The following is a 24,252-nucleotide window of genomic DNA, read 5'->3' on the forward strand; positions in this document are numbered from 1 at the left end:
TTTAGCGAGAGAATGGGCTATGTAGTCTTTAAAGAATGTGGAATGACAGCAAATATGTAAGTAAAGAGAAAAGCATCTTTCCAACAGAGTGAAACTGACCCAAGTCAAAGAAAGAGCCAGCCTAGAGTCAAAAGGAGCCCCAGGCTCAGTCTGAACAATGATGGGCTCGGGTCAGTTCGGGCCCCACAAAGAACTCATTGCTCATTGCTCAGAAGTCACCAGAGGTATTCATGACCACCAAGAAAAGGAACAGAAAGATAGGAAACTGGTGATTTAGGGTGAACATATTTACTAGAGGAAGAAAGAGAGTGGTTAAGTAACTTTCTGTGGTCACAAAGCCAAGCTCCAGGATCTGAACGCTAAACTCAAAGCAGACTTATAGTAAGTTCAAGTCAAAGATTAAAGAGGTGAGCAGGACAGGGAAAATGGTGCACGGCAGATGCAGACCAGTGAAGAGGCACACTGAGAGTCCCTCTTGTCCACTGCCCGCATGTGCTGCCTGCAATCCTGGCACTCGTCTGTCCCCCAGCCCTGGCTGCAGCCTCAAGGGAATGAGACTGTAAATTCCTCTGGGCAGCTTCTATTTCATCTGATGGCTCATTCTGCTGAAGGCTCCCAGAATATTCTTTATGACAAAGGGAATCTAGAAATCATGGCAGCAGGGGTTTGCAGCCAGGATTTTCCCAGGAATATCTTCCTTTTGGGTTGATTCGAGTCACCCTAACCACTCTGGTGCTCTGCCTTGTAAAGTCTAGGGTTATCCTCTTTGAGACTATCTTCTGGACATGATGAGGGCTGCAAAGAAGTCCTTTTATCATTTAAATCTGCTCAACTTATATTTCTAAATAATGATAGAACAGCCTGTTCTCTTTAAGATAAACTCCAGAGATTTTGAACAGGAGAGCACTAGAAGCCCATAGTTTAAAGCTGCTGTAGAATATTGACTTTGAATTATCAGTTCCTCTGGGGAGTTCCATGAGTCACCAAGGCATCACCCTTAAACTGAGGAGTGACCTGGACTACTACAGAAAGTTATTGGAAGTGACCACTTGTGCACTGGAAAGTCCTTGCTGCAAAGAAATTGGCAATAGTGACACTGATACAAAGCCATTTAGTGGCAGCTTAGCAAAATGACTAATCTCCTTTGGTTGGTTGGAAAATCATGGCATCAGCATAGATGAAGACTTTTTTTGTTTGTTCTAGGGATTGAACTCATGACCTCTTTCTTCTCTGCTCTTGTTCAGGGATCCATAAACTGAACCAGACTTAAAGAAAAAAAATTTTTTACATAAGCTGTCAGGAGAAGAGAATATAAACAAGAGTAGCACTGGGCATTGACCTAGCTGGCCAGGAAGACTGATTTTGGATTTACTTATAAATTTGGAACTTATAGATCCCAGTGTGTGTTAGTAAAAGCCACTAATTCTCCTTACCATTGAAAGCCAGAGTTCTCTATTTGATATAAACATCACAAAAATGGAGAGGAACAAAAATAAAATGAAGTTGAAACAAAATATAACTGAGAAATTTCATTTTGTAACAGAGCTCTGTAATGGAGAGAAGAAAAATTATATTTGTAATATAGAATGAAAGAGGCTTATTATAGTAAAACTGTTCCTACTTATACTTAAGAAACTACCTGTCTCTTGGGCTGGAGATTTAGCTCAGCGGCAGAAGTGCCTGCCTTCCAAACACATGGTCATGAGTTCAATCCCCCGGGGGGGGGGGGTAACCTGTCTCTTAATGTATGTATACCTTGTGAATCAAAAACTCCTTAAGAGTTGCAAACTGAAACAAACTCAGAAATAAACTGAATGCCAAAGCATCAAACCCATAAATCTTTTTTTTTTTTATTTATTGGTACCAGGGATCAAACTCATGACTGCGCACTTGCAAGGCAGGCGCTTTTGCTGCTGAGCTAAAATCCCCAGCCCCAAACCCATAAATCTTCTATTTGGCAAAGTAGCTACACACTCCCTAATTGGTTGTGTAATAGTTCCATGTTAATGTTTTAATTAAAAATTAATTCACAGTAATAAAAAGTTATATTTTTTGTATTGCTACTGCTTTCTCTGGAAAAAAGAGCACCCCAGTTAAAACACATAGGAATGCTAGGATTGGGCGATTTACCATACACCCAGCACTTTCAAAGATGCTTTATTACATAGATTAACTCACTGCATCCTCCCAACACCTCAAGAGGTAGGAGAACTATCACCCACTGTTATCCATCCTAGGGATGAGGAAGCTGAGGCACAGGGAGGTTGAGTAAATTGCCCAAGATCAACAGTGTTGAACAGGAATGAAACCTGTGCAGTCCTGTTCCAGAACCTGGACTCTTCATGTCAACACTTGGTCCGTCTTGAGAGGGCTTCCCAAGTGCCCACCATCCCTCATTTTCCAAGTCATTCCTGTTCTTGCAAGAGCCCATGGCTCTGGTTTGGTTTGACCTTCTCAAGTGACAAGGAGTCATCCCCCTACTGAGGAAACAAATTTATCCCTGACAGGCTGACTTGCAGCGAGGTCCTCCTTTCCGGTCTCTGGAAGCTGCTCTCCATGTACTGTCCACCCTGCTTCCTGTTCAGCCTTCTGGGGAGTTTTGGACAGTGTTCTATGTCATAGCCCCTAATACGTATGTTTACTTTAATTTTGATGTGTTTGCCTGAGACAGGTCTTATTTTAAATAAGAAAAAATAATGGACCTAAATTACTGCGAATATTTTTCTGACTTTCTTCTTGCTAAACATGATATCTAGGGGCCATCTTATAAGAATTGGGCAATGTGAATATACAGACATGGACAGTATATCAGGACTAAACTAAAGATCATGATTTTTATTGATTAATTATTTCATTTAATAGTAAGTTGTTTAAAATATTTAAAACATAACATCTGTCTCACTACATCTAAGTCTCAAGCAAAGAACATGCAAAATATGACTCTTCTGTTTAGGATCAGCACACATTCAGTGATAATAATCCTTGAATTAATTACATTTCTCATGCCTATGACTGGATTTCCATTCCAATTCATTGAATGCCTCATGGGCCTAAATCCTTGTGGAAAGGAATTTTGTGGTTTGGTGCATACTGGTTCTGTACTGCAAATGGGGCATTTAAATTAAAGAATGACATTCAATTAACTTATGTGAATGTCATTTCCAAGTTAGATCTGGCTTATTGGATCTTGGGGCTCAAGCAAACCACTAGGATTTGCTTTAAAATTGTAGTTTACAAAATTGATAAAAATATGGATCATTTTTTCTTAGGGAAGTGGGGTGGCAGAATGAACTTCTGCTAGATATTACTAATGTCATTTTGTATCTGGCTCCTCTATTTTTGGGTACACAGGGATCACATTTCCCCACCCCTGTGAAGTTCTACATAGCTGTATAATTGGTTCTGGCCAAAGGGATATGACTGGGAGTGATTTGTGTCACATCCATGTTGAAGCATTTAATTGCTAGCTCTTAAAGTTTCCAATGCTTCCTTCTGCTAGAGCAAATTTTGGGTGAGAAGGCAGTTTTTAAAGTGGTGGGATAGTCTCCAATAGCCTAAGTCCCTGCTGGGCTCTGAGTAGGGTCCCCAAGTACTCTTTATGGACTAGTGTGAGAAAGACATCTTTGTGTTAAGTCACCAAAGACATCTTTGTGTTAAGTGTTCTGTCACTGCTGTCATTCAAGCACAATGTAAACTATTCTGATTATATAAGACTTGTGGTTAAATTCTTTTCTTTTTTTTTTTAACTGAGGATTGAACTCATGACCTTGCGCTTGCCAGGCAGGCGCTTATGCCACCACCCATGGTTAAAATATTGAGCCCACAGTCCAAATATGTATGAAGCAACAAAGAGCAGACCATATTTTAATTTCTCTTACCTGGTGAATCCAAACCATATCCTGAATTTGTCCTTTCAAATGCCTGAGTAAGAGCATTCTACCGCAATGATACGTAGTAGTTAGAACAATTCAGATTATGACAATGGCTTAAATTAAGTAGTTGTGGCCGGGTGTAGTGGTGCATGCCTGTAATCCCAGCACTTGGGAGGCAGAAGCCAGAAGATTGCTGTAAATTCGAGACTGGCCTGGGCTACAAAGTGAGTTTCAGACCAGCTCAAACTGTATAGTGAGACCCTGTCTCAAAAAAAGAAAAAAAAATTTTTTTGAGTAGTTGAAACTATTTAAAAAGGTTCTTTTTATTATATAGGAAAGATAAACTGTTACCAGATATATAGTGTGGTATTTCCCAATTCCATATGCAGTGAATAACTTTTATGTATAGCTTTACAGTTTTACCTCTTTGGAGGCTTCAGAATTTACCTCTCAGTGCTGCTGGGTTGAGAGTGGTAGTCTGGAAAATCCCTTTGAAGACTTTCTCTGGCATCTTTGTATCACAACTTTTATGTATCAAGTACGCCAGAGTGAAGCATAGAGCTTGCAAGGCTCTAAGTAACCGTCAATCTTTTCAAACACAACTAAAGAATTCGACATTCACTTGTCTGCCCGGCCAACCACTGTCTCAGCACTGTACTGGAAGAAATTTAACTATGTCCTGAAGAAAATTCGGATATTACACATGGGCTCACCGGCAATCCCACAGTCAGTGTAGCTCTAAGGTGGATGCTGCCTGCACTTTGAAAATATACACAACACAAAACTTTCCGCCTTGGGCAATTTTAATGTACAGCTCATTGGGATTAAATGCATTCAAAATGTTGTACAACTGTCAGCCCCGCCCATCTCCAAAACATTTTCCATCTTGTGAATCTCAAATTCTGCACCCAGTAAATGCGAACGACACATCCCGCAGCCACCACTCCCAGAGCCCCAGCAATCACATGGTGGCCTGCACTTCTGCCCTTTTGCAGCCATGAAGCCTGAGCAAGCGTCCACTTTCACACCATCACTGTCCTTTACCCTTCTACCAGGGACAGCCACCTGACCAGCTGACTGACTTCTTCCCTGCATCGAGGGGGTCCTCTCAGATCTTGCCCCACCTCAAGTTCTTGTCTCTCTCTGCTTCCCACGAGTGTGCCCTTGGCTTCCTCCTCCTCCTCCTTCCCTCCCTTCCCCATGCTGGTCCCCAACCGACACACAGCCTCCAAGGGCTCCATCCTGGACCGTTTCCTCTGGGTGCACAGCCCGAGAGGGCTTCTGATAGTCAAATTTTAAGAATTTTTGTTTTCATTTTCATTTAAAACTTTATAGGCACAGTGAAAGTAAATGAAAACATAATAGAGATCTGCAAACAATGGTGAAAAGAATGACTTGGGTTTGAACACAGCAGGGACCCCGCCTCCCTTCTGTTTCCCAAGGGTGAGTGTTCTCACCTCAGTCTGCACCTGTCTACTCTGCGGTTCCCAGGGTTACGATTTCCTGTCACCTGAACCCCGACCTTAAATGCTCCTTTTTCTGAAGGAGCCCTTTGGGTGCTCTGGCTTCTTCAGCTTCACTCCCATGGATTACATCTGAAAAGCATTCTACTAAGTATAGTAGTTTTTCTTTCTTCACCATCCTCTAGGAAATGCAGAAAACATAGTCAGAATGCCCACCCGTGTCTCTAAGACATAAAACTGAAATCTAGAAAGCAATCCTGAGGGGACACACCTGAGGTTTAGGGAGTTGCCTGTAGGATTAAGAAATACCTGAGCAACAGGGACGATGGGGGTTGGGGGACTGACCAGGAAGGTCAGGGCTGGGGCTCCAAGGACTGGCTGGGGTCAGAGGAGTAAGGCAGAGCTGCAGGCATTGCTAGGAAGAACCGAACCAAAAATATCTCTCAGTGCTGGTCCCCATGACAAAAAGCCAGGAAAAAGCCAAGACTGCAGGGAAAAGGCAGGGATCGAGGTGGGAGTGGTGTGGGGTGGCCGCAGAACATTCTGAAGCCAACGTTGTTGAATACTTCTGGATTTCATTTATTCCCATTTCCTTTAAACTTCCCATGAGCCCATGAAGCAGCTGGCATTTTTTCCCTATTTCACTTTAGTGAAGGGACCAAGAATCAGAAAAGTTATAGAACTGGTAGTACAGGATGAAACCCTGGTCTGTCTCCCAAGCCCCCAGGCTCCACATTGTGCCAGGATAAGGTAAGGTGCTGTCCCTACAGCATTGCCCATGGGCCTTGGTGAGATCCCAATCCTGACCCCCCCATCTACCAGCATTGTGACCTTGGGCTGGCTCAGCCTCAGTTTCCTCATCTGTTAAATGGGCATATAATACCACTTACCATGTAGGTCTTTAAGAGTCAAGTGATAAAATTCATAAAAATGCATACATTTAAAGTGCCACACTGAATATCTCATACATATTAAGTCATTAGTGTTATGATTGGGATTTGTTTGCAGCTCTGGCAGAATGCTTGCTCCAAATGGTATGGGTGGGAAGGAATTAGTACTGCATTTCTCAGATAACTGGTGATCTCGGCATAGTATGTTTTTGACTATTAATTAAAGCATTTTATAACTAGGTCATGTTTTCCAACCAATCCTCAAAGCACTTCCTTTACAGAAAGGGAGAAAGCACTCAATTCTTTCACCTTCTAGCAGAGCACAGTTGTAAACTGGTCTACTTTTTTTCTTTCAAAGAAAACCAAGCTGCTATCTTCAGACCATCTTCTCACATGATTATTTTTCTCAGATAGCTTTTTAGTTTCCAAGGCGCCTCAAAGAAAGCTAGTGTGTGTGCACGCGTGCGTGTGTGTGTGTGTGTGTGTGTGTGTGTGTGTGTTCCCACCCAATAAATCTCCTGCTTGGCAGAGAATGCTGATGGTTTCTATGAAAGGCTCTTTTTGTCTCCTTGTGTAAGAAGCTTTTCATTAGAAGCCTGGAAGTCAAGGTAAATGCCACAGGGATTCGAGGATCTCTTGGCTTTTCTCCGATGTCCAAATTATCTTCTGGAAAATGAAGTCCTACATTCCCTGCAGTCAATTAACACAAGTGACAGCCCTGAGAGCTTCAAATCTGGCCTTAATTAATGGCTCCACACAAACGTGACCAAAGCATATTTGCCATGAAGGGGCTTTAATAACAGCAAATACTTGTGAGCACAGGGCCATGTGACAATGGTAGGAAGTATCTGCCCGTCTGAATGGGAGCGGGCTTTCCCATGCACACAATGACCGGCGGACCACAGCCTAGCTCAGGGCCAGCAGGACGGCGGAGGTGTGTACAGGCTCCTCAGCAGTTCCCGCTCGGAATGGGGAACACTGAAGATGGCATCATGCCCCTGTATGAAGATGGGGTGCCCACTTGGCAACTTATAGTGCTGGCTGTCTCCCTTACAGATAACAGTATGCTCCTGGGACTGGCTGCCACTTTGCACACAAAGACAAACTTCTGCCTTTAAGTACCTCTTCCTGTGACCCCTGAGGCACACTGTGCCCACTCCTTTTTTTTTTTTAACTTTTTGTCGGTACCAGGGATCAAACTCATGACCGCCTGCTTGCAAGGCAGGTGCTTATGCCACTGAGCTAAATTCCCAGCCCCGTGCCCACTCCTTTTGATGGAGACCTTTTGTCCACTTGTTCCACTTGTCCCCAGGGAGGCAGGCCCTTGCTCCCTGTTCTCTGATCTGGTTCCTTGGGTGAAGGATTCTCCGGGGAAGAACCTTTTTCCCACGTCCCATGAGAATTGAAGAATGACACTGGTCCAGATGCTGCCAAAGGACTGGAAGTGCCACTGGGCTGCTGATGTGCTTCTGCTTATCAAAATACTCATAATGATGATAGCTGAGATTTGCTAATGTGGGCATGGTGTTTACACATACAGTTCAGATGCTTTCATCTCAGGGACCGAGCCAGAAGCTGGCGGTGCAGATATGAGGCGCCCTGTTCTCAAGAAACCTGTACAAGCCATGTTCTTGCTCACAGCAGCTGCCATGGGCTGCAGGTGCCATGCGCTCTGCCTGATGCTTCACTTCTAGGGATCCCCTCAAGCTCACAGCAACCCAGAGAGGTGGTGCCCGTGGTTCTGCCATTTGACAGTAAGCAAAGCTGAATTCTGCACAGAAGAGCAGTCCCACAGCTCCTTTGCCCACGTGGGGAAGCTGAAAGGCAGAAGTGGCATGAGACCAGGCTTAGCTCAGGTCCAACCACGTACCTTCATCCAGGATGCTGCCCTGACTTTTCTTTTAGTTATTTATCTCCCAGGCTAGTAGATACAAACAGACAAATGATTAACAGACAAAAGCATGATTACTGATGATTATAACCCAGGAGGAAGCCTAACTAAATAGAAGGCAGATATTAATCATTTATACAAACTTCCAGGAAATCAAAATTTGTGCCTTCCAAAGAAGTACCACTGACGAACACCACATGTTCTTGCTTACATGTGGAAACTAAAGTTGATCTCACAGAAGGAAAGCATAGCATAGCAGGGGTTGAGAAGGGCAAGGAGAGCCAAGGACACAGTGAGGACAGTCCATGGTACAGGGTGCAGCTGGATACAGGAATCATTTCTGATGTTTCGTGTACAGCAGCATAACTACAGCTGCCTATGTTCCATTGAATATTTCAAAGTAGATAGGAGGATTTTGAATGCTCCTACCATGAAGAATTAACAGGTCTGAGGCCACAGATATGCCAGTTAGCCTGATCTGATCTTTATATGTTGTATGAATATACCAAAATGTCATGTTGCACCTTATAAATATGTATGATTATCATGTGTCATTTAAAAATGGATTTACGTTTTATAAAAGTGGGGAGAAAGCAAATACAGTTTTTGCTTCCCCACTCAGGCTTGTCTTCCTTCTTGGGGGTATCAACCTCAAATGTCGGGCTAGTCATCTGTACCGCTGACACATGGCGGCACACTCAGAACACATATTTGAAGCACCCAACTTTTGGGGCAATGCAACAAAATAATTCTGGAAGCATTTTACTACTGAAGGTCAACCAATACCCAGAAGTTGCAAAGAATATGATTTTGAGGCAGCTTCTCTTTTAGTTGCTTTCTCCTTTCATGTTCTCTTTTCTTTCCTGCCCTCTTTTTACCAGCACCACCCCCCACCCGTATCAAAAGGGCGAGCTGTCAAGTAAGATGTCAAACTGGGAGACCTGTGATAACACTGCTGTCTTACACAAAGCTTGTCACACAGCCGCAGTGACCAGCTCGGACAAGAGCTGAAAGACATCAGTTGCCACTTCTTCTCGTTCATGAATCAGCCTTCATCATCAGCCTGTGTCATCAGGAGAAAATTTCACATGTAAGCTGTTTGTGTAGTCTTCTTATTACTGTAAATAAACAAGGCCCTCCATGAGAGGCAGAAAAGAAACCAATCAGGACCAAGCCATGCTTCCAAATCACTTACAGCACTTGCCGGGGAAACAAAACTATATTTAAAACATAACAGGAAAAAATGTGTAACACTTCCATCTAAGACATACAAACAAATGGACAGGGAAGTTCACTGGACCAACACTTAAGAGTGACTTGAAAACATACAGACATTTAACCAGGAAAGCCAGTCAGCACTCTTTGGTCATGGAAACCCAAACTAACAATTCCAACATGCTGGGACCACAAAGGTGCCAAAGCAGGTTCTGACCAGATGGCTTTTGGATTTCAGCCTGTTGGTTGCAGACAATCCCTGGAAACATTAATCTGGGGACACATGACCCTAAAAACACTAGTGAGGTCAGCTGTGGTAGGAAAACACACATATTCAAGGAGGGGTGACTGGTCATCTGGAATTCAGGTAGTGCCAGAGGTGGAAAGGAAGTAGCTAGATTTTCAAAAACCAGTATCATGGAAGACAGAGTAGACTGATTCTTGATCCACTCCATGTTAGGGCCAAAGAACAATAACCAGTAATAATAGTAGCTAATATTGAGAGAACATTGTGCTTAATGTTGCTGTAGATTATCTCAATTCGACCGCCAGCTCTTTGAGATAGGTATGATCATTATTTCTGTTTTACAGACGGGCAAACTGAAGTCCAAAGAGAGGTACTAGTTCACCTCTCTAAATCTCTCAGCCAGAAAGACACAGAATTGAACACAGAATCTCCCTAACAGAGTAGAAATAACACTGCAAAAACGACTGGAGGTTTTGGAGCTTGTGAACTTGTGTGCTCTGATTCAGACTCAGAAACCTGAGTGTACTGGTGGTGCGCTCAAACCCAGAAACCCAACAGTAATGCATCCCATTGCTGAGCATGGTCTTAGGTGTTATAGAGCAAAATGGTGGGTTATTACAAGTCCCCAGCCAATGCTGCCCAGTGAACTAGAACAAAGCAGTAGGAAGGATGAATCCTCTCCCAGGTCCACCCAATGCAGTTCTCAACTAGGGAGATTAATTCCTCCCCAGGGCATGTGTGGAAAGACCTGGAGGGATTGTTGATTGTGCAGCTGTCAATGAGGGAGGTGGATGCTCCCAGTATTTGGCCGATGAAGATGACGCATATACTAAACCACCTCTGATGCACAGGGTGGCGTCTGCAATCAAGAATTGCTAGATGCACTTGTGTATTCAAATTCCTCCCTCTCAAACGGGATCCCAGGGTCTGCTTGGGGCGCTCAGGTATTTGTAAGGTTCTTCTGTTCCAGGGTTATCACTGCAGTCTAGAAACCCAGAAATGACCCAGAGAAGGTGAAGGTGATCTTGCCACACGACCTGCTGGGTCCCCCCCCCCCCCGCCCCGTTTGGAAGAGGGGAGCCGCAATCTATGGCCAGAGGCAGGATCACGATCGGCGCCCTCTTTAATTACATAAAGAACGTCCCCAAAGGGAACCATGACAAGAAACAAGAGCCTTGAAATAGGGGGTAAAATATAAACAAATGTTTTGGCTGACGTACCGAACATTTTTTAATCACACTGTGTTTTCAGAATATACGGAGCCCTGCCCAGAATGGCTCAAATTAAAGATCAAAGGCGATGCCGTGCCGAGTGGAGCTCTGCACCCGCCTAGAGCCTGCGCCCTCCCTGCCCTCCCTGGAACCAGCCCTGCGCATATCATCTGCTAAGAGGTGCTTGCATGACACAGAGGTTAAGTCAGTGAACACTGATTAAAGGAGTGGGTTTTTTTTTCTGTTTCTTTTCTATCAGGGAAACTTCAGAGTATGGTTAGATAGCAACAAATATGAAGAAAAGAAAAACGTGATCAAGAGCCAGCTTTTAAAGACAAATGTTTGCGGATTGGAAAGTGGAAAATGTAGAATGATTCCAACTCGGGGCAGGAGGAAAGCAGACCTAGGAGGACAGAGGCCCTGCTCTGAGCACATAGGGTGCACGGCATGGGGGTGCAAAAGAACCTCAGGGACCCCAGAGCCAAGCTGCCACTGCTCCCTGCACTGTGGGTGACTCTCTTCCATTGTGGGCAGAGGAACGAGAAGGGACAGCTTGTCAGTGCAATTCTCAGAGTGCAGCAGCGCGCCACAGGCTAGGCAGGCAGCATTTCATCTGAGATGTGGACAAGAGGTAAAGAGACAAAGAAGAGCTTTTGGAGAGGCAGAGGACAGAGTCAGAAGGGGCCACAGCAGGAAGAGAGCTGGAGGGTAATTCCTGCAGCACAGCAGAGGAGGCAGGTTCTACATCACTTGCCCTAGAGCTGAGCCTCAACAGGAAACCTGTGGAGATAAAATCAGGGGACACCACATGGAGAAGAATCCGAAACATGAGATGTGGCATGATAGGTGTGGGGCTGGTGCTTTGGCTCAGACAGTTAAGGCTGGTGGCGCTTGAAGGTGGCCTAAGAGACACAAGGAGCTTGGGGCACAGTGACAGGTAACAAAGGGCTCCGCGATCGGTCGTCAGAGCTCTTCCATCAGAAGTGGGACTGATACTGCCAATTCTTTCAACAGCATTTATTGGGACACGACTTCCCCTGCTTCCTGGCTGCTGTCCCCTGGATAAGACCCCACATGTCTCATTCCCACTGAGATGGGGCCCAAGGTCTGAGGCTGGCTGATGGTCAGGCTCGGGCTGATAGGATGGGGGTAGAAGGGGTCTGTTCCACACGAGTTCAGGTCACTTCTGGGCCTGTGGTTGGATTGTCCAAGTTTTCTGGCAGTTGCCCTGCACTGTTTATTCATATTGAGCCAAATCAGTGACAGACTGGAGACAGAGCTGACAGAGTGAGAAAAGTCAGGGTATTTAGGGCTTGGGCCAGGGGAGCTGTAAACGAGACACGTCACTGTTTTGGGTCAGATTTGCTCTAGCAGCATACAAAGGGGCCTTGTTTACCTTTGCAGCTCAGGGGTCTAGAAAGGCCACTAGCTCACCAAGGCACTAAAAAAACACCAACGGAATGACTGTATGACCATCCGTGTTTCCATCCAGCTGGTGCCTGAGCTTCCCACAGTGGTATGGATACCAGGGCCATCCTGTGCTCTCTCATTTCTCATCTAGGAAACAGGGTCATCAGTATGCTCCATCATCAAAGACTCCTGATAACATGATCAAGGTTCATCCTCATTTCCCAAGGGTGACAAATCAACACCTTTGATTCCCAAAATGTCACCCGCCAGCCAACAGCAGCAAGAGCAGCAGCAGCAGGACCTGCAAGCTTAGTGTAACTGCAGAGCCCAGGCCCCAGCCCGGAACTCCTGAAACAGGATCTGCATTCTCTTTCTTTCCTTTTTTTTTTTTTTTTTTGTGGTACTGGGGACTGAACTCAGGACTTCACACCACTAAACAAGTGCTCTACCACTGAGCTACACTCTCAGCCCCCAGATTCTACATTTTAAAAAATTTATTAAAGTTCTGTCACACTGAAATACATTCTGTAGCCATTTGCACTGTTTAATTTTTGAAACAAAACCTTGCTAAGTTGCTTGTAAAAACTGCCTTCTATTAAACCTGTCCCTGATGGTAAAAAGGTCAGGGAAGAAAAGGTCAGTGTCCACCTGGGGCCTGTAGGAGGGGACACAGAGCCCCCACAGTGCCGAGGGAGTGGCACCCTGTGACTGGGCTGTCAGGAGATGTGTCCCCAAAGAGATTCCCAGGGGGCTGGACATTCCTCTCCTGTGGGTTTGTTTACTGTGAAAACTCTCTGAGTTGCCTTCTGTGACACAGTGGTATTCCTGCCTTGTCACTGGCTTTTCTCAGATCACTGACTTGGACCTCAGGAAGCACAGGGCTAGTGCTCCTGGAATAACTTCTCCAGGGAGATCTGAGTTTCCAGAAACAGAGCTCATACCTCTCTTGGCATCTTCACCATAAATCAGACAAGAAGTAGGCTTAGCTTTTAGAGGGACAAGTGGCATCAACTGGCCAATTCCCAGAAGCTCAGTAGGAGCTATAAGGAACCCTGCTGGAGTGGGGCTGGGAATGAAAGGCATGATCCATGTCTTCTTGGAGTTAAAAGATCCCCATAGGGTGAAGGTCTTCAAGTGTGCAGGGGGAAATAGATTTGGGTTCAAAATAAAGAGAGATTTTGTTCATTGAGTTGAGTCCTTATTTGCTAGAGGAGATGATGCACAAGTTTCAAAGATGGCATCTCCTAGTTCCAAGCAGAAATTTGGTTTTGACAGAAAGGAAAGCTTAGGAGGGGACTGCAGGCAGATGGAGCCTTTGGATAGCTGTTTTAGATGGGATCACACGTGGCTATCCAAAGGTTCACTGGGTCCTTCTGCATTCTGGATTCTGCCCTGGATCCTTATAGCCACAGATTCTAAGTGCTGCTTAACAATCTTATGTATATTTATCACCATATTACATACGAAGATACCAGGAATCAGAAATAGGAAGTAAATTACCCAAGGTTGCCCAGCAGCTAAGAAGCAGAGCTAGGATTTGAGCTGAGGTGCACCATGGACAGGAGTGTGTGTGGGGCGGATAGTCTCAGGAGGATTCAAGCACATTGCACTTATTGTGAGCTTATTTCTGCCCTTACTATACTGTCTAATTTACTTCTATTATTACATTAGATTCTCATATGGTAACTGCAACCTGATCCCCTGCAGGCGCAATTCACAGTAGGGTTCACGCTTTTGTGAGAATCTAAGGCCCTGCTGACCTGACAGGAGGCGGTGTGAATCCCAGAGGCTGTAAAATGTGCACATTCCTGGGTTCTATTCAGCCCCCAGGACTCAGGTTCCTTAGGTAGTGTCATCCAGGGGTTGCATGTGTGCCCAGTATCTGTCAAGATACTGTACAGTATGCCAGAATGTCCCCCAGGTGACTTTGGCACAGGACAACCTTTGCATGACCTCTGTCTGCTGGAAAGGCTGATAGTGGCTTTTCAATGAATGCAAAGGATGATTTCATGATGCCATTTACGCTGGCTTCCTGGCCAGTGACAATAGTCCACAGCCTTTGTTTAGACTGAAGCAAGAAAGCCAGACTAGATTTCTCCTGGAACATGGCATCATAAAAAAAAAAGGGCAGGTGTGAAAACAGTATTGGATTTACACATTAACACCAAATGCAGCCCAAACACATGTTCTGGTAACGCCACACACAAATGCCTTCCATAGAGATAAATTTCATGATGAACTAAGACCACCACTGCATGGCAAAGAAATGTATGGACAGATTTACGTGTGGTTCTTCCCCACCTAAAAATACTGTAAGAGGAAAGTATCCCTCCAAAACATGACTAAATGTGACTGCATACTGAAGAGAAAGTAATTAAAAAGTATAACACGTTCTTTTATTTTGTTATTGTGGATGCTGTAGTGTGTGGTCCAGATTCCCGGCCAGACTCCAACTGGGGAGTCACAGCTAATTCCTCCCTGGGATCCTTCACCAGTGAAAGGAAGCTGCTTTGCTCACAGGTTTCCTCTATGCCTCAGGGGGCAGCCAGCACCCACTGCCTGCTTGGGGGGAGGGTTGTAAAGGGCCTTTACAACCTTTCGCCTCATCTGTACTGGGGCAATGCTGAAAGGTGACGTTGGCTCTATAATTCCTGGTAGGCCAGATGAGAGCTCATTTGGTTCCCATTCGTGCATCCTCCATCCCATAAGGGCGCTGTTCCACTAAAGCTCTGCCCACAGATCTGTCTGTTTCCAGAGGAACCAGCCCTGATGCTATCTGGATCATGACCTGCTTCACTGTTGTAGTCCTTGATTTTCTGGTTATGTTTTAAACACTTATAATTGAAGACTGGGTCTGTACCTTGAAATGCACACTATAGAATACAGTGCTGTGCTAATTAAGTATTTTTTAGTTCTCATTTCTATATTTCAAATATTTCTAATGTCCCTCTCTGGAGTGTGGGCTCAAGTTTCAGATAGATTCTAATACAATGACTCAAGAAATCCTTCAACTTTGTCAAGTGCCAGTTTTTCATCTGCAAGATGGGATGCGAGTAAAATATATTTTAAGTGACACATGAATCTCTGCTGGAGATTCAGGCAAGGCTTCCCGGAAGGGGTCCAGAGGATTCTGCAGGATTGGAGACAGGTAGTTCAAATGTGGTTTATAATGTGGCAAGTAAAATATTAATCTGGCATAAAATAGTCATTCTCACACAAAGTGACACTGGCAAAGGTAAATGGAATAATCTAAGCAGCGCAGGTGTGACTAAATGGCAGTTACTGCTGCTGCTTACGGCATAACACTGGTGCCAATCCGATGGCCTTAGTTACTTCCTTACCTGGTTATCAGTATAGTAGAAACTGGTCTTCCAGCTGCTCAGTTTTTCTTCTAATGCTATCCACCGCTACCAAATTAATTTTCTTAAAATATAAATGTCATTTGATTGCTCTTCCACTCAAAACTCTTCAGGGACTCCTGATTAGGAAGACTTTTCTATACAAGCATGGTGACAGCCACCCAACCCTTGTGCTAATGGGGAAGACTCCTTTCCACTGTCTTTGAACCATTCTGCTTGCCCGCTGCTGTTATCAATACCAAGCCTGCCCAGATGGACCCGCCACCATGTCCCTCTCAGTTTAATTCCATAGCTACCAGTGTTCTGAATCCCCGCTGTTTCCAGTGTTCTCAGGTTTTCCTCATATTTCATGATCAAAGATACCCCCAAAACTCTAGAGTTTCCTACAGTTTTATAATTGTGTTGAGTCTCCTTTGATAAGCTCTTTACCAGGGTTCCCTACAAAGGTTGCTAGTCTGAGCTTCTCCATTTGTCCTTAGGTTCGTTCTATTTCATTAGAATTGACAAAAGGGTGGTCGTTAAAATATTGAGTGGACATCTAAAAAAGAAAGACGGAAGAAAAAAAAGGTAAAGATTGAGACTATGTTAGGAAAAGTGAGTTTTGCCCATAAATAACACATAAGACCAAATGCTGTGCTGGGATGAGGTAGAGACATATGGAATTTGTCTAAAAGGAGTCAACTGGCTTCCAGATTTGGGGATTGATGCCTCTGAGTTATTTTTACTGGTAGAGATTCCAGTTTATGACTAATATGTAGGGCACAGTATCAACAGTCAACAGTTTACAAACTCTTGAAAAAGTCTCCCCGCAGAAAAGGTTTAATTGAGCTTGACAGAAACTATCTAGCAGTTTTCATAAGTAATTGCTATTACCCAAAATAGGTCTAACTCATAAATTGCATGGTTTTAGAAATGATGATTCAATAAAAATGTTTATAGAAATAGCATTTTGATTAATTCCTTCAGACTAACAAATTTATGGCATATGTGATAAAGTGAGATTTCTATTGTCAATTAGGAAAACTCAAAAATGAAACTTAGCCCTTGAAAATAGCCCCTTGGATAACTGATCCCAGATTTTAGTACCCGGAGTTGCTAGGCGCCTTTTCCAAAATCAACTGCACCGCACTCTGGGCCTCATTGGTGCCACGATCCTGTTCAAAATCACTTCAGTTCACTGCCAGCTGAGACTAACAACGATAACTTTCAGTCAAAATCCGAAAGAAGACTTGGTAATTACAGCAATGAGTGACCTGTAAGTAACAAATAGCTTCTTGTTCTCCTTATAAACTCAACCACAACCACAACAAAACCCTAACAGTTACAATAAAGCAGTATGTCTTCTACCATTGGGCATCACTAAAAGAGATGTTTCATTTATCTAGAGCAAAATAATGCATGTGTTACATGGTGCCATGCTTCCAGAAAATGACTCTTGAGCTTCTATGAGAACTGAAAGGACCTTTCAAGCCAATAGCAAATATGAAATTATTTTTGCTATAGCATCCAAATACATCTATTTGAAAATAATCACTGCATGATAGCATAAGTAACATTGTGCTAATCAGAGTATCAATATCTCTTAACAATATCAGTAACTTAACACTCCAGTGAAAATATACATATAGAAATATACATACATCTTAAGAATATCAATAACTTAACACTCTAGTGGAAATATACATATAGTTATTTGTTGGGTATAACATTACCATGTCATTCACATAAACTGCATTCCATCTCTTCCATAGTGATTTATAGTTAATTAATGACTAAACAAAACAAACTTAAATAATTGAAATAAAGTTGATGAATCATAGCATCTCAGGACTAAAAGGAATCTTTAAAGCTACACAAGCCAATCCTTCCTCTGAAACAATTGTCCTACAAGCTCCTATATTGTTTTCCACATTGACAATCTCTATTGTAATTTTAAAAAAAATATACTCTTGTTTTCAGTCAGCAATGTTGATAGCATTTTTTCCTGTATAAATTCTTGTCTAAGTAGTACTTATTCCTAGCAGTTCTCATGCATTTAACTATACACAGTATTTCACAGCAATCAAAATTACCATTAGCTGTAATTTATATACTGATGTCCCAGCTCTTGTGTGAAAAAAGTGTGTTTTAGAATCTATAACATCAAATCATTTTAGTGTGGACTATATATATAAAGAACAAGAACTACTCACAGGCATGTATAATATGAAGCAAAGGCCCCCACAAGTCATCTTGCTCAATATCCACATGTCTATTTTAAAGATCAAAAATTTAAGACCAAAGAAGTTTCTTGCCTAAGATGACACAATAGGGAGTCTATTTATTAGCTAACAGGTAGGCTGGAAAGCAGATTGAATTTCCAGCCAGAAGGGAACCCTGCTGGCAGTTAACCTTTTAAATCCTCCACCCAAGTGGAGGCTAAAGCACTCCCTCCACCTGCGGAGAAGGGTGGTTGCAGGGTAGTGAGTCCAGGAGGAAGGGAGGCTCGGAGAGACGGAATGGGACACAGGTGGCATGAATTCAGCCACCCCAAGGCTTCACTCCTTGAGCTTTGTACACAGTTACAAATGGGATTCACCAATCTCATTGTTATTTGTTACCAAAACTATTACTGAAGTACATGACCAGCCAGTGAGCTACTCTGGATGCCCTCTGCATGACAAATCATTATTTGAGAAGATGATCTTCATTCTGGCAATGGATCTACGGATGGCTGCAATGCCTAGGCAAAATCTCGTGCATCAACTTGACCCAAGATAGACTGGTATGTTTTCTATATGAATGGGTGAACACAAATAGTAGGTCATTGTAGATATGCACAGGATTCCCAAATCTCTCCCCTTGTTCTGTCAGGAACCAGAAAGAAGAAACTACAGGTAAACTCTTAAACAGCAACGTTAAACAGGGCATTAAGCATTTTAAATTACTTAATTCTGAACTCTATTTATTGGAGGAGAAAACAGAAGATCATAGATGCTGGGCTCTCTTCTAAGGCCTGGTTTGCCTGACCCCAACTCTGGGTGGTTTCTTTCTGTCTCCTTCCCAGGGCTCTCAAAGGCCTTTGCATCACAGCATTGGTGCAACCTGTGGGCTGTCATTCATTTTACTTCTGACTGGCTTCTGGGAATCATATATGGATTTTCCTAAAGAGTTGTGCGTAATTCTAGTCTCCTACAGGCTAGACCCCTTTGAACAGATAGTAGCTAAACAGATATAATATTAACAATATTTAAATGACCTCACACCTTGCTCAGGAATTCCAATCAGGTGTTAATTGAATAAACTGGCAAAATGAAGTGTCATTGTCAAACAGGCCCTCCCTCAATATTGTGTGAAAAGGTTGAATGTTTCTTACCTGAAATACTGGGGATCAGAAATGGTTAAGACTTTGGACTTTTTTTTCCAGATTTTCAAATCTAACGAAATACCTTGGGAATAGAACCCAAGTCTAGACATCAAATTCATACATGTATACACTTTCTACATAGCTCAAAGGTGACTTAAACACTTGTTTTAGTACAGGTGAAGGTGACCTGGCCCATGAGGGCAGGTGTGGATTTTCCACTGTATTATTGTGTTGATATTCAAGAAGCTGTGGACCTTGCAGAATTTCAGAGGTTGAATTTTTGGGTTAAGGATGCTCAGTTCCCATATTAATTTTAATCTATTAAATAAAGTTCTCTCTGAAATAAGAAGTAGGGTGTGCCATTTGCATGTCCTGTTGGGACATTACAAAGCAATGTATGGAGAGAAGTCACAAAATAACAGCAAAGGTAGGGGCAATGGGAATTTCAGGTTATATTATGGCCAAGTGAGATTAAAATTTGTGCCAGGCATATGCCCAGGATATGAGTCAGTGACAGCAAGCATTTGTGGAATCTCAGGGGCAGCCTGCTGAAGGAGAAAATAACGACCTGATTCAAACCTAATTCTGGTACCTCTGCAGACTAGGTCCCTGCTTGTTTTTTTCAGATGCTCTCTTGCCTTACTGGGGTTGGAGAGAACTGTCCTGGGAGCTTGATGGTGTTTTCATCCCTTTTGCTTAATCCTTGGTTTAGCTTTATATTGCATTTGTAAAACATGTGAAGATGCAAAAAAAAAAAAAAAAAAAAAAAAAAAGCATGGAAAATGATATCCAAGTATTCACCAAATGAAGTGGTAGCTCCATTTGCTTAAGACATTTTCTTTTTTAGGGAAATCCACTATCAGTAACATGGGAGGGCTTTTTGCATTCTTCCCTGTTTTTCTCCTCTCCTCAGGCAGCAGCCGGGACACAATCCATACTTTTAACTGGTTTGTGTTTTATTTAAAATTTTGCATGATGGTAACACATCCCTCGTAACTTGCTTTCCACAAATACATTTGGCTTGTTCACTTTAACTGCTGCTCAAGTGGGCACACGTGGGAGAGGAGCCCTTGGAGACTATACCTACAAGTGGGGCTGCCTGTTTTTATGGCATGCACATTTTCAGCGTTCAGATTTTCAGTGGAAAGTCTTTCTGTCTTCAAAGCTTGCTCATCAAATTTATATCTAAATAATCCTATTTCAAATGGCACTAGGTTAGGGGAGAAATTTTATGAAAGCTGGAATTAAACGAACATCAGAATTTTCTTCAAAAGATCACTTGCGATACTTCTTGGTTTTAGATCTTTCCATGAGTGGATGTGTTTCTAAGCTTTGGGCTGGAACCAGAGATGGAAAATAGGCACTTCTGTTTTTCAGAGGTGTGCCTGATTGTTTGGGGGCCTTTGAGCATCAGCTCATGCCAGCCGGGCATGAACTGGTAAATGGCTCCTTTGAGGAAAAAGATAAACAGAAATAAAGAAACGCCAGAGCTCACTGGAAAATTGTTTTATAATTCAGTTTTGTTTTACATAACCTTGTTCCCTGAATGTTAGCAATTTAGCTCAAAGAGCTGTTAGTGTTATTAAATAGTCACTAAATGTTACAGAGACAGCTCAGCAAAATGCATGGGTTGAGAAGCCGTTTTATGACCACTGTTTCACCTTTGGGGTGGCTCGCTGAATTTTGTTCCAGGTCCCGAGGGCCCAGAGGTAATAACATCTGTATTTTTAAGACCAGCTTTGCACCACACCTGCATATCAATTCCCTTTTTTGACTTCTGCCTCTAAACCAAAGCCAAATGTTTGGCTACAGATTTGGTTTCCAGGGTTTGGCTGAGTGTTAAAGCCTTTGCTGGTCCCACAAAACAAATTTTTTTAAGTCATGTTAATTGAGTCCTGGGAAAACTGAAAACATTTAAATTCTTAAAAGGAAAAGAGATGAAAGAAAACGAAATAAGGGAAGAAGAAGAAAAAAGGGAGGAGGGGGAGGAAGAAGGAGGATGAGGAGGGGGAGGCCAGGCAATGAGAAAATATGATGAAAACAGAAGCTAAATCTAAGTGACAGTGGAAAAATTCTAAACTAAAGTATTTTAAGAAAAATTATTATAGTTTAATTTCATGGTTCCTTTAATTTATTTCTGGCTTGCATTTGTCTCATTTAAAACATAGATGATTGCTACCAAATATTCTAAAAACAACTGGTGGAGATGTAGTTGTGGAATTTAAGAAACCTCAGAGAGGAGTTCAGATCAATTTATTCATCACTACAAATGTTTGCTGGCATTTGCCCTCACAACCTAAGATACAATGTGAATCAATTTCCCTCATTACAAACGATCTTCTAATAATTATAGATTGGCCACTCCCAATAACTAATGGCCAAACTTCTGGTTTTTCTGTTACAGATATGGGTGACCATGCACAATTCACTTAAAAACAAAAAAAACAATGGGAATGGAGCCTCCAAAAGGCCACATGATGAGCGAAGTGGAACCTCACGGATACTTGGAGGTGAAGACCATCCAGCCTAAACTTCTTACCTAAGGCCATTTCTATATCCTTGGATGGGTAATTGGGCTATTGCAGGAACATATGCAGAGAAGAGAGCTCTTTGCACCTGGAGGCAATTCTACTGTCTAGAATGGTCTTCCTTACAGTAGATTGATTGCTCCCTGTTACTTCTAGCTATTAGTCCAAGTGCTGCCATTACAAATAGTACAGAATTTCCTTATCTTCCAAAGCTTGGAAGATTATCTTGGTGCCTTTTAAAGATGCCTACTTCCTACCTGTTTTCTAGGTTACACCATGCCTGCCATCTTTTTCTCAACCATACTCGTGATAGGGACCCCAGATTTCTGGTCCTGGTCAGCCAGTACTGAGCATGTTCTAGTTTATGATAGCCCTTCTGAAAATAAGTTGCTCAGAATATAATATCCTCTAGTGTGAGCCCCAAAACAAAGAAGTCTAAGATTGCTTAGGATCCTGCATTTCTATTAACACAATCTACGACTGATTTGCTTTTTAACCTTTTCATTGCACCGAGTGGTTTTTAATTGAAGGCCAGTTAAAGTCTCAGGATCATTTTTAGATCAATTACACCATTTAAAACCACATTTAAATTTTTAAAAAATTACCATCAAGGTCAGCTTGATGTAGTTCTCAATTATATCTATCACTTTGAAAATGTGACATTTGTCTCTCCCTAGCCTTCAGTTTCTGATTCAGCTGTCACATTGTAGTATCCTGTGTCTATTGTGTCTCTTCTGGACAACAATGAATCCTTCTGCTCCTCAGAGCATCTCACAGAGGTAGGTATTTCTGTCCTTGCTCATGGGCAGTTAGACCCAAACTGAAGGTTCCTACACCTTAAATGCACATTTGACCCTGATGATTTGTTCTGCTATTTTGCTTACTTGCAAGCCAATAAGATATCCCAAGTACCTAGAAGCCCCCTTTTCTAAGAGTCCCAGTGGATTGTGGTATGAGCCTTCCTGACACAATTTCCTAAAAACTATGGCTGTGTTCATATGGGGTATGGAGCCCCTTTTATCCACTTCCTTTTTGGAACCACAGTTTCTTCAAATGTGTTCTCAAAAAGATTCTTCATCATGGGAAAGTGAATTGAATTTAGAGGTTTTTGCCTAGTTGTATTTCTTTATAATGTGCTTTCCTACCTACATTTTATTTTTAATCTTCCATCCTTTGGGAACCTTTGAGGTCTCTGCCCATGGAAATCCTGTTTATCTCTTTCGAAAATAGGGATTATAATCATCACAGAAATCTCTTTTGCACTTTCCCTTTACATTTAGAAGAAAAAGGGAACAAGCCAGAAGGCAGAAGTAGAGACCTATGAAACATCTGCCAATTGTTTGTCTTTGCAAAAATAAATCCACGCAGTTTACGTTAACACAGCAGGTAGAGCAATCTGAGAAGCTTCCTGAATGCCAACCCTTTCTTGGGTTCAACCTTTAAAAACAGGGCAGAGTGGCACCTGCTGTCCTGCCAGAACATCCCATAATAGACCTCTTCTGCTGGTTGAAAAATCTCATAGGGTGGGGGAAAAAAGGCCAGCACAACAGTTGGCCTTCCTAATATCAAGTATTAATCTCCACTCAAAATCTCATCTTTTCTTTGGAACCTTTACAGTGATTCTAACCAGCACTGACCCCTTGTTCTCTTCTTATATTTTAAGTATATCTTCCAACTAAGTCTTTTTCATTTTAATTAAATGTTTTCAGAAGCTATTAATGATTAATGATTTCAGATTTAGAGCTTTGCTTTTCAGTGAGATGGTGCTTTTATAAAATGGGAATCAAATTTTAGCCTTCTCTCCTTGACACTCTAGTACAGAGTTGAGTCCAAGGCCAGGCAGGGAGTAAAAAGCTTCAGTCTAGACTGAAATTAGACCCTGAACAGATATGACAATTCATGGATGGAAGTTCCCAATAAAAACATACGTTTTCTAGATGATAATTAATCTACCAACTAAGTCAAGGAACAGAACACTCTGAAGCAATGTCTGAGGATATCAGAGAGTGACAGAAATTTTCATAGTGTAAAAAATGAGTTAAATTCCATTTATTTGAGTAAAATATAGAAGAAATAAATATACTTTACAGCTCTGTCCTTGTGTTCCTTAATTTGCAAAACGGTCACAAATGTTACAGGTCAGACAGGAAGGTGGTCAGAGATAAGTCTAATATTTTACATTCAATCAATCTAGGAAATTTATAATCTTATTTAAGAGAACAAGAAATGTGAAGAAGGAGCAGAAAGTGCTGTTTTCTTGTTTGTTTATGTTCCACTGCATTTAAAAAGAATGAGAGGTCGGACCACTGTCCGTTAGGTAGTCAGGGGAGGCCGGTTAAACATATGGACAGAAAATAAATGCTGAAGGTGGACACTGGCTGGGCTGACTCCTCAGTATGAGGAAAAACGGGAATTTAGGTCCTTGAAGTCAGCAGAATACAGTTCTCAAGAAGGAGCATTCTTCTTGAGGTGGAAAATGGCAATTGGATTTGGTCATTAGTCGGTCTCTAGGTCCCCAGGGAGACTGGGATGGGTAACAAAAAGAAGTGAACAGGGACAAGGAGATCAGGAGTGAGTCAGGTTCTTCCCTGGGGAAGAACTATCTTACTTGGAGTACAGAAAACATTTAACCAAAATAGAGTTGCTTGGTTTGAGAAAATATAAGGTTGGGGTCTTTAAGGAATAACAACCCTTCTGATGTCCCACTACGACCACAGAAGTCAGACCACAGGGTCTGAAGGTGGCTTCTCCGGTTAGGAGTTGCATGGATAGGTATTCTGTGTGTGGTGGAGAGGACAGACAAACAGGTCTATTTATTCA

The 24,252-nt window shown here is 42.5% G+C and overlaps 1 protein-coding gene across 4 annotated transcripts in view; it reads right to left on the reverse strand.

Moving 5' to 3' along the window:
* The window catches only part of Thsd4 (thrombospondin type 1 domain containing 4), a 537,636-nt gene that overhangs the window by 106,575 nt on the left and 406,809 nt on the right, over nt 1–24,252 (reverse strand). The gene's annotated exons all lie outside the window — the stretch shown is intronic.

Source organism: Cavia porcellus, unplaced genomic scaffold (genome assembly GCF_034190915.1).
Source record: "Cavia porcellus strain 051 isolate PalLab524CR breed Dunkin Hartley unplaced genomic scaffold, mCavPor4.1 scaffold_4, whole genome shotgun sequence".
NCBI classification, from domain to species: domain Eukaryota; kingdom Metazoa; phylum Chordata; class Mammalia; order Rodentia; family Caviidae; genus Cavia; species Cavia porcellus.